We start from the raw sequence: 10,676 nt of genomic DNA on the forward strand, positions 1-10,676 counted from the left end.
AGGGTCCAGCCGCCACCTTTAACGGTCCCGCGGCAGGCCTTCACTCAAGCTGCCTCACGTCCTGCCCGGTTCAAGATACCGAAGCAGCAGAGACCACAGCCCGTCCCGGGTCCCCAGCCCAGGCACGAGGTAAGGATGAGCTGGCCAAGAAGATCTCCGGTTCCGGCAGCTGCCGCTCAGGCACAGCCGACCCAGGTTTTCAGCCACCATGCGAGGAAGAAGAAGCGGGCGGCCTGACAGTCTCCTCTCCTCTCCTCGACGAGAGAGCTGGAAGTTCCCTGTTCCCCAGCTCCGGAACACGTTACAGTGTTAGATGCTCATGTGTTTTCTTGTCTCATGTGTCTTCCCGCCGCCTTGAGTGATGCCAGAACGTCATCCTCAAGTTTGCGCCATAAGGGAAATGGACTTAACATCAAAGACAGCAAGTTCCGCTGCCTGTTTAAGTCACACAAACACATGTCCTCATTATTGTTTCCTAATAAATCATTTTCCACTGTCGTTTCCAGGCTTGAAGCCAAGGGCGCAGTCAATAAAAATGAAAAGAAAAACAATAAAAACAATAAACAGTCTGTCGTCTACCCCTCTTTTGAGAGCGGCTACGGCCTCTCTCAAAAGGCGGACATTAGACGGGATTGTGAAGGCACCACCGCCACGTGCATGCACAGTGTCGGGGTTGTCAACATGGGGTACCACCGTGTTCAGACACTAGAGGGCCCCATAACACAACAAATAAAGACACAGAGGGTAGACGACAGAGATGTGACATCTCCGCTCGCTTTAAGAAGCGAAAAGTGGAAGATGCTCACAGATTCTGCTTGGGTTTTCAAGACAGTAACACGGGGCTACAGGCTCCAATTCGCTGTCACCCCACCTCGCTTCTCGGGCATTCTGTATTCACAAGCCCGGGGAGAGTCGGCCCATATTCTGGAGCGAGAGATTTTTCGCTAGAAAAGAAGGCTATATCGATAATACCCGCCAGCAGAGTCAGAGCGACTTTTATTCCAAGTATTTCCTCGTTCCCAAACGGGGAGGGAACGGAATTCGGCCTATACTAGATTTGAGAGCTCTGAACAAATATCTCAAAAGATACAAATTCAGAATGCTCACTCACACATCTCTGTTGCGTCTTGTGCGCCAAAACGACTGGTTCACATCAGTCGACCTGAAAGATGCGTATTTCCACATCCCAGTATATTACCCACACAGGAAATATCTGAGGTGTGCCTTTCAGGGTGTCTGTTACGAGTACAGAGTCCTTCCCTTCGGTCTGTCTCTCAGCCCGCGAGTGTTTGTACGGTGTACGGAAGCCGCGATAGCCCCGTTAAGACAACAGGGTATTCGCTTGGCAACTTATCTGGACGACTGGCTGCTTCTCGCACAGTCGGAGCAAGAGGCTATTACGCAGACGAATGTCCTCGTAAAACACCTGCTCGATCTGGATTTCGTAATAAAAACAGAAAAGAGAATGTTTTCCCCAGCCCAGACTGTACTCTTCCTGGGCCTACACCTGAATTTGGTCCCCTTTACAGCCCGCCTGTCAACAGAAAGAGTGAAAGCCTTCAGAGCTTGCCTCGTTCATTTCCGGCTACGCAAATATGTTCTCTTCAGATCATGTCTGCGGTTACTGGGGCTCATGGCGTCAGCCATCCTGGTGGTACGACTGGGACGCTTACAAATGAGGGAGTTTCAGCGCTGGGTAGCCGCCCTCAGACTGGACCCCGCGTGTCATGGCGCGCGGAGAGTGATGGCCACTATGAAATGCGTAATGGAGATGCGTAATGGCCCTATCGCGGAAGGTGGTCACCACAGACGCATGTCTGATGGGCTGGGGGGGTATATACGAAGGTCGACCTGTGAGGGGTCTCTGGAGCAGAGACCTCCAACGGTCACACATAAATTATCTGGAGCTTTTAGCGGTGTTCCTCACCCTAAAACGCTTTCTGCCTTTTCTCAGAGGACATCATGTCCTCGTGAGGACAGACAACACGACCACAATATTGTATATGAACCGCCAAGGGGGTTTGCGTTCTCTCCAGTTACACATGCTGGCACGCAAACTGATCTTATGGAGCTGCGGACGTCTCCTCTCTCTGAGAGCGACGCACGTACCAGGAGTGATGAACCTCGGGGCAGATTTGCTGTCCAGAGGTGCACCACTATATGCAGACTGGACTACATCCAATGGTTGTGAGTCAGCTGTGGGTGCGTTACGGCCGAGCCGCGGTAGATCTGTTCGCATCAAAAGAAAATGCTCAATGTCAGCTGTTCTTTTCAATGCGCGATTTAAACGCACCGTTAGGCATGGACACGCTCGCGCACGTTTGGCCTCCGGTCCTTCTTTACGCGTTTCCACCCCTGGCTCTGATACCCCCATCTCTGGCCAGAGTGAGAGAACAACACCACACACTGATCCTGATAGCTCCGCACTGGCCAGCAATGTACTGGCTGGCGGAGATACATCAGCTGCTGTGCGGGCAGCCGTGGCAGCTCCCACTACACAGGGACATACTGTCTCAGGCGGGGGGGACGATCTTTCACCTACACCCAGAGCGCTTGGCACTATGGGCCTGGCCCGTGAGTGGTACAGTCTGAATACAGTGGGGCTCCCTCACTCTGAAACACTATTCAGAGTGCAAGAGCTTCCTCCACCAGGTCTCTCTATGACTGTAAGTGGAGGGTGTCTGAGGAGTGGTGCCTTGAAAAAGGACACATCTCTTTTCAATGTCCTGTCGGGGTGATTTTATCATTTCTACAGGACCTGATTGATAAACACAGAGCTTTCTCTACGATCAAAGTGTACCTGGCTGCTATTGCTGCATGCCATGTGGGCTTTGAGGGAAAGACGGCTAGCCAACATCCTTTGGTCTGCCGTTTTATGAAAGGGGCTCGCAGGCTCCTCCCTGTTTCCAGGTCACTGGTGCCCTTGTGGGACTTGGCAGTGGTTTAAGATGGGCTCAGTCGACCTCCATTTGAACCCCTGGAAGAAGCTGACATGAAACAGCTGTCACTGAAGACAGTGCTGTTACTTGCTCTGGCATCTGCCGAGCGAGTCAGTGACATTCATGCGCTCTTTGTACATCCTTCATGCACTCAGTTTGCCCCGGGGCAAACAAGAGTGTTGCTGAAGCCCAACCCTGCCTTTATACCTAAGGTGGTTGGCTCATGTACCCCCATTGACATTGTGGCATTTCCTCCGCCGCTGTGTTCCTCTGAGGATCAGCGGCCGAATTTGCTGTGTCCAGTTCGTGCTTTACGCACCTATGGACAGGTCAAAAGAGTTTCATTGCAATGACCAACTCTTTATATCCTGGGCTAACCCTCAGAAGGGCAAGCCCGTTACCAGGCAACGGCTCTCCCACTGGATTGTGGAAGCGATTGCTCTGGCTTATACGAGTCAGGGTTTGCAGGCAACAACGGGCCTGCGTGCTCATTCTACTCGTGGACTGGCTACATCCTGGGCTTTGTTCAAGGGTGTTTCCATCCAAGACATTTGTGCAGCAGCGAGCTGGTCCTCACCGCTCACTTTTGTCCGCTTTTAAAGGCTAGATGTATCTGCTCTAAGTGTGGCCCGCGCAGTGCTGGGCCCCGTGTTGAGACAGGGTTCTACCTGTTAAGTTCTGGTTGTTTTGGTGATTTTCGAGATAAGCATGTCTAGCAATACGGGAGTTTCAATATCCCATAGTGAGACATCGAACGGAGTGTTTTGAATGAGAACTATAGGTTACTTACGTAACCCCAGTTCTCAGAGTAACATGAAGTGAGATGTCTAACCAGACGGCCCTTCTTGCTAAGGCGAAGCGAGAGGAGGTGCTTATTTTGAATGACGCTGCGTCGTAGCGCAAGCTACTTATAGGGTGGGTGGATTCCCTGACGTAGACGTCAAGATCACCAGCCAATCAGGATTGGCGTAATGAGATTGATGCTTCTGTTTGCATACGCGTTGAGGCGCATCCCATAGTGAGACATCTCACTTCATGTTACTCTGAGAACTGGGGTTACGTAAGTAACCTATAGATTTCAAAGGCTTTAATGTCATATGCACACTAGCTACAGTGTAAGACATAAAACAATAAAGTGCTCCTGAGTTCATCAGCTAGTTCCTCTCTACTTTATTATTATTTAGTATGGTAGAGTCGGCGTGGTGGGCTCGCATGTTGTGGATAAAGTTAAAAGCACACACCAAAATGTAAACAAACACTGAGGAGCCAAAGACACGGCAGCCTTCATCAGTGGCGCCATCTTAACAGCTCTACAGGGCATCAGCTACTTTAAGTTCCTTGTTTTAGTTTGATGGCCTTTTTGTTCAGTCATACATATCCTTCACATCCTACACACTTTTTGGTAATGCTGCAATGAAATACAGCAGTATCTAGATTTAAATAGTGTATTCATATCATTTGTGTGCTGGATGCCAAACTGTGTGCTATTATGATAAATGATCCTAAGTTGAGTTATTGTAAAAAGTGCTGACGTGATTGCAGTAGTACTGAGACAGATGGATAGAAGACATGGCTGTAGAACACTAGTGCATGTGTTAACAGTATGTTTACCAACATGTATGATTGTAAAGGAGGTGATCTCTGGGCCCATAGATCTCGGCCTGCGTTACGGGTAATATAGCACTAAAAACATTGCACAGGAAGCAGGGGAATATATGTAATTTATGTAACTAGTTTGTTTGTCTGTCTCTGTTTCCTGGTTTTATTCTGAAAAGTGTTCCCCTTTCCCCATGTCTGTCGCTGATTTAGTGCACCTGGTGCCCTGTGTTGTCTCCTCCCCCCTCACCTGTGCCTAATTGCAGATTAGTGTGTGGTTATTTAGGCTCTGTTTCCCTGTCTGTTGGAGGCAGGGAGTGTGTGTAAGATCCTGGTGGCTGCAGGCTGTGCTCACGTGGACAATAGCAGCAGGATTCAGGCTGTGTGTATTGTGTTCATCCTGTAATAAATGCCCACACCGGGTTATATTTGGGACGTGCTGCCTCTGCCTCCTTGCTTGGTCTGGGCCGCTCAATTGTCAGCTTCACAATGATACATGTTTTCAGACCGAGATAATTTTGCTTCTACATAACAGTGATTATACCTGACGTGTTGAACATCTACTTTGACAAGCAAAACATGGTTTGTTTGAGGTGGGTTTAGTCCACTGAATGGCATTAGAAGAAGAGTGTGGTCATTTAAAAATGAGTTTGTAGTATGTAAAATAGTTTGCAAAGTACCACAAGCCCTTGTTGATATTTGCAACTCCACCTTTAAATAAAGTCAACATTCTGAGAGAGAAAAAACGGTAGTCTATATGAATACTTCTCCTGAAGTGCTTATGAGTTACTTTGAGCTGGGGGGTATACTACGAAGTTGGTTCAACCTAACCTGGATATGTTTGAGTTAGCCGGTTGGCCTAATCCAAAACAGACGCGCTCTCGCTAAACGGTACTACGACGCGGGTTATCAAGTGGATCGCTGAAGCCAGCCGTGCCCTATCTAGTTTGGTGCGCGTTCACATGAAAGGGGTGGTATTTGGAGCATTCGACCAATCACAAACATGGACAAGCGTACTGACAGCGCAGCGTCATACTTCCTGAATGAAAAGTCAACTATAATATTAGACACATATGAAGACGTTAAACTTTAAACATCCATGACTTTAACACTGTATCCAGGATAAAAGCCACATAGCTGCACCTGCAAGGTGAATACAGCTGGTAAAAGAAAAAGTGTTTGAATGCGTACTTTAACAGGTTTATGATATCACTGCCCCGTCTAAGACACGAGTGGATGTGAGTTTAATTACATTTGTCTCGAGTGTTTCGTCAACTTAATGTGTTGCTTAAAATAATACTTCTGCATACAGTATGTGACACTGTGAGTGATGCACGGCCAGATACGGCTCAGCTGACTCAGATAAGGAGATATATGATACATTATGATGTGATATGCCGCGGACTGTACTTAATGTTACTCTGATCCGGTTACTTATGTTGTGGCGGATATTTAAGTAAGCTTTCTTAACGCTAATGTTATAATAGTCAGATTGCTCTGAAGATGGGAGGTGATATTCTATTAATGTTCACGTTCACATAGTCGGGGATTTTTGCCGGCCGTCTTTCCTGCAACGGCAGCTTTTCTGTATTTCCTTTCTCCTGTAAAATGACTTGATCGCTTTAAACTCCACACACTGAGCTCTGATTGGTCAGCAGGCAGTGCTTTCACTGAGTTGAGCTCTTAGCCTGCAACCTAACCTGGTCCCGACCAGGGGGGTATACTACGAATCTAGTTCAACCTATCCTGGATATGTTTTGAGTTATCCGGTTGACTTAATCCAAAACGAAGCCGCTCTCGCTAAACTGTCCTACAACGTTGGCTATCAACTCGTTCGCTCAAGCCACCCGTGTCCTATCTAGTTAGGTGCGCGTTCACATGAAAGGGGTGGTATCTGGAGCATTCAACCAATCACAAACATGGACAAGCGTACTGACAGCGCAGCGTCATACTTCCTGAATGAAAAGTCAACTATAATATTAGACAAATATGAAGAAGTTAAACTTTAAACATCCATGACTTAAACACTTTATCCAGGATAAAAGCCACATAGCTGCACCTGCAAGGTGAATACAGAGCGCAAAAGAAAAAGTGTTTGTATGCGTACATTAACTATTATTAGGCTACATTTGACTCGAGTGTTTCGTCAACTTAATGTGTTCCTTAAAATAATACTTCTGCATACAGTACACTGTGAGTGTTGCACGGCCAGATACGGCTCGGCTGACTCAGATAAGGAAATATGTGATACACATTATGATTCATGTGATATGATGTGATATATGAATGATAATGCGACACATCGACGTCTGCACTCACAGTGCCGCGGACTGTAGGCTACGCAATGTTACTTTGATCCGGTTACTTATGTTGTGGCAGATATTTAATTAAGCTTTCTTAACATAATAGTATAATAATAGTTATAATAGTCAGATTGCTCTGAAGATGGGAGGTGATATTCTATTCATTTTTACGTTCACACAGTCGGTGATTTGAACTGCAACGGCAGTTTAAACTGTATTTCTTTTATCCTGTAATATGACTTGATCGCTTTAAACTCTGCACATTGTTGTTATCAGCTGTTCCACCATAGTTTCTACCTCAACCTGTAATAGATTTATCCTTATTGAAACGGTTATATTCAATGAAAAATAAAATCAATGTGCAGGCTTACTGTACATGAACACTGTTCTAAATTAACAATACGGGCAGTTTATACATTAAATAAATCAGTAGGTGGCGATATATGCTACAATTGGAAGCGATTCGCCATTAAAGCAAAGAAGAAGAAGAACTGTGCACAATTGATCGCTTATCCTGGAACATATCCTGCTTCGGAGCACAGACTAGGTTCCAGGATAAGTCACCATGGAGTTCTAGCCCACTAAAAAGTGAACCAGCTTCGTAGTACCGGAAATCCCAGAAGTTATCTTGCTAAACGAAATTCCTGCTTCGTAGTATACCCCCCTGGTTAGCCGCACAGCCTAAGTTACCATGGAGATCTAGCCTGCTAAAAAGAGAACCAGCTTCTTAGGACCGGAAACCACGAGTTTTCCCTGAAGTTAGCCGGCTAAGCGAAAGTCCTGATTCGTAGTATACCCCCCTGGTGTTGGAAATAGAAAAACTCTGGGATGTTGTAGGCCAACACGTTCTCACTCCCAACCCGTCACATATTGACAGACGGTCAGGGCCCCTCCCCGTCACTCTATTACGTATAGGGTACCCCTTGGAAGTCAGTTTTCAACGGCCAGGGCGTCCCATAGACCTTCATAGACCTCCCATAGCATTGATAATAGACGCCATGAGAACGCTCCCCGGCAAATGCTACCCCAACGGTCGGTTATTATTGTCAATATTAATATAATATATATATATTTTTTAATAGTCACACTCGATTTCGCCAATTTTCAATTTGCCCCAGCTGGTCGACACCTCTTTTAGCAGAAACAAAGGCTACATTAATGTATTAAATCGATGTTAATCCATGTGTTTGGTTGTGGAATTAATGGACGTGCCGTTGTGCGATTGCGCAATGCAATAATTTACAAACTCTTCAACTACAACCCTAATTATATTTAAAAACATTTTAGAAGACCTCACGAAATACTTTAATGTAAATTTAAATGTGAAGGGATGTGTGTAATGTGGTGATTACTATTCACCCGCGGATCTATGGGTTGGGGTATTGTTGCGCACGGACATTATAGTTAACCGGAATTCCTGTTGACGTGAAATCCGAAAACATTTAAAAAAAAACTGAATAATACTTTATTCCGAGTTTGCTTGCTTTTCTCTTTCGAGGTCATCACATAAAGGCAATGTAATACACGGTTCGGCTGCACTAAATATTACATATCTGCCGTAGTTCGCTATTTATTGAGCCCTGGTGAGAAGACTTCTAGACAAACAGGAATAACTGCCGCCGAAACTGAAAATGTGACGTGGATCATAAATATATCTGCAATCAAACAAAATCTTCAATTTCTCTTCACACAATACGTCTCCTTGCAGTATCAATACTAATTTGGCTGACTTTTATATTTGATCCAATCGGTATATTGGTACTGTATATGTACACCATAACGGTGCACTGCTGATAGAAAGGGACACCTGGTGGTTAAAGCACGTTATTGAAATGTTTTATTTTTATTATTAGATATTAATAGGAGACACAGACAGACAAACTAATAAGGCTTTATTTAAACATTAAAGAATACTTTAGGTTAAGGTCTTATTTTGAATAAGAAAAAAGCTTTGGGGGTATACATATTAAGCCTGACAAAGTACTAATATATTGCTTTCCTGCAATATTAACTACTGTACTGTATGTTTAAGCACTTATTTTAACTGATATTATACATATTCCTTATACTCTTATAAGATGTATGTAGATAGTGTAAGAAATGTGCAGAATATGACAGTTTAATGTTGGAGGTATAGACCCATATTCATAGATGTCTTGTGTAATGCACTGTTGAGGAACCTGCGACCCAGGTTTTTCATCTCCGACCTTGTCAGCATTGGCACGCGGCACCGTAACCAGTGGCACACTAGGAATAAGTGGAATAAGTGTGCAAAATATTTAAATTGTATTTTCGGATCCTGAACGAGACCGCCGCCAGAGCGCGTCTCCCCGTTACCTGCAGAAGGAAGCCATGCACCGAACGCAGCCCCGCTCTCTTTATCTCCAGGTGACTTTCTGCCGCTTTCCTCCGTGGTGCAGTGCTGATCGTTTCACCACGGAGGAAAGCACTTCACTAATTGCAGTACCCATAAGGAGCTGTACAAATGCCGCAGTTTTTGCGTGGCTGTGTATTTAGTTGAAAGCCCAGTGGCAATCTGCTCATCTCTCATCGAAATAATATGCTACAAAGGGGCGGACTGGCCATCTGTGTGTTGAACTTTTCTGTCGGCTCCCAGACCGTAGTCGAGGAGGGCAAAAGCAACAAGCTTCAGGTTCAATAACCCACTTTAGCTTAAATGACTGTAGAGAGGAGAGAACTTCTTGGGAGGCCGTTGCATTTATTTAGCTGTTCTTCTGTTTCACAAAATACATCACAGACCAGACCTCTGTTTTTCTGCTTCCTCGTTTCATTTCCAGAAACATTCTCTCTCTCTCTCTCTCTCTCTCTCTCTCTCTCTCTCTCTCTCTCTCTCTCTCATCTCTCTCTCTCTCTCTCTCTCTCTCTCTCTCTCTCTCTCTCTCTCCTCTCTCTCTCTCTCTCTCTCTCTCTCTCTCTCTCTCTCTCTCTCTCTCTCTCTCTCTCTCTCTCTCTCTCTCTCTCTCTCTCTCTCTCTCTCTCTCTCTCTCTCTCTCTCTCTCTCTCTCTCTCTCTCTCTCTCTCTCTCTCTCTCTCTCTCTCTCTCTCTCTCTCTCTCTCTCTCTCTCTCTCTCTCTCTCTCTGCATGACCCTAATATCATAACGTTTGTGCTCTGGAGAATCACAGAACGGACGATCGTCCTTTTTATTATGCCGTTTAAACCAATTATTTAAATGTGTTTGTTAAATTCGGCATCATGTAAGTTGCGCTGACAGGTCCACACACTGCTTCCCCGCAGCGAGGCTCCCCCGCCCTCCTGCTGATAGTTGACGAGCGTCAAGCTCCCCCCCCCCCTCGTTGATAATTCTTGATCGTTGGCACGCTGATAACAAAACATTTTTTAAATGGCACTTCATATCAGAAAGGTTGCCGACCCCTGTACTAAATGATTTACAAATAAACACCACTGCATATTTACAACTGTTACACATGCTGATGTAACGCAAATGTTTCCAACTTGGGATCAAGAAAGTATATCTTATCTCTTTCGACTTCACTTCGAGCGATATAATTACTAACAAAGCACTTATATACTAATAAAGGACTGGCTTATCTAAAGCAAGTTGAGTAGCACTTGAAATGTTTTATCTCTATGAAACCTGATGTACTTATATGATTCTGTTTTCTTCAAGTTTGTATCTTGTTGGTCGAACGCACTTATTGTAAGTCGCTTTGGATAAAAGCGTCAGCTCAATGCGATGTAATGTAATGTAAGATGATCAATGGCTATGCCATATTTGCCTCTGAACCTTGACAAGTGAATGTTTCAGGCTTATCAATTAACAACAGGAGGGGTCACAGACATAAGACCAGCTGTTA

This window comes from Notothenia rossii (assembly GCF_949606895.1).
Source record: "Notothenia rossii genome assembly, chromosome: 9".
Taxonomy (NCBI): Eukaryota; Metazoa; Chordata; class Actinopteri; order Perciformes; family Nototheniidae; genus Notothenia; species Notothenia rossii.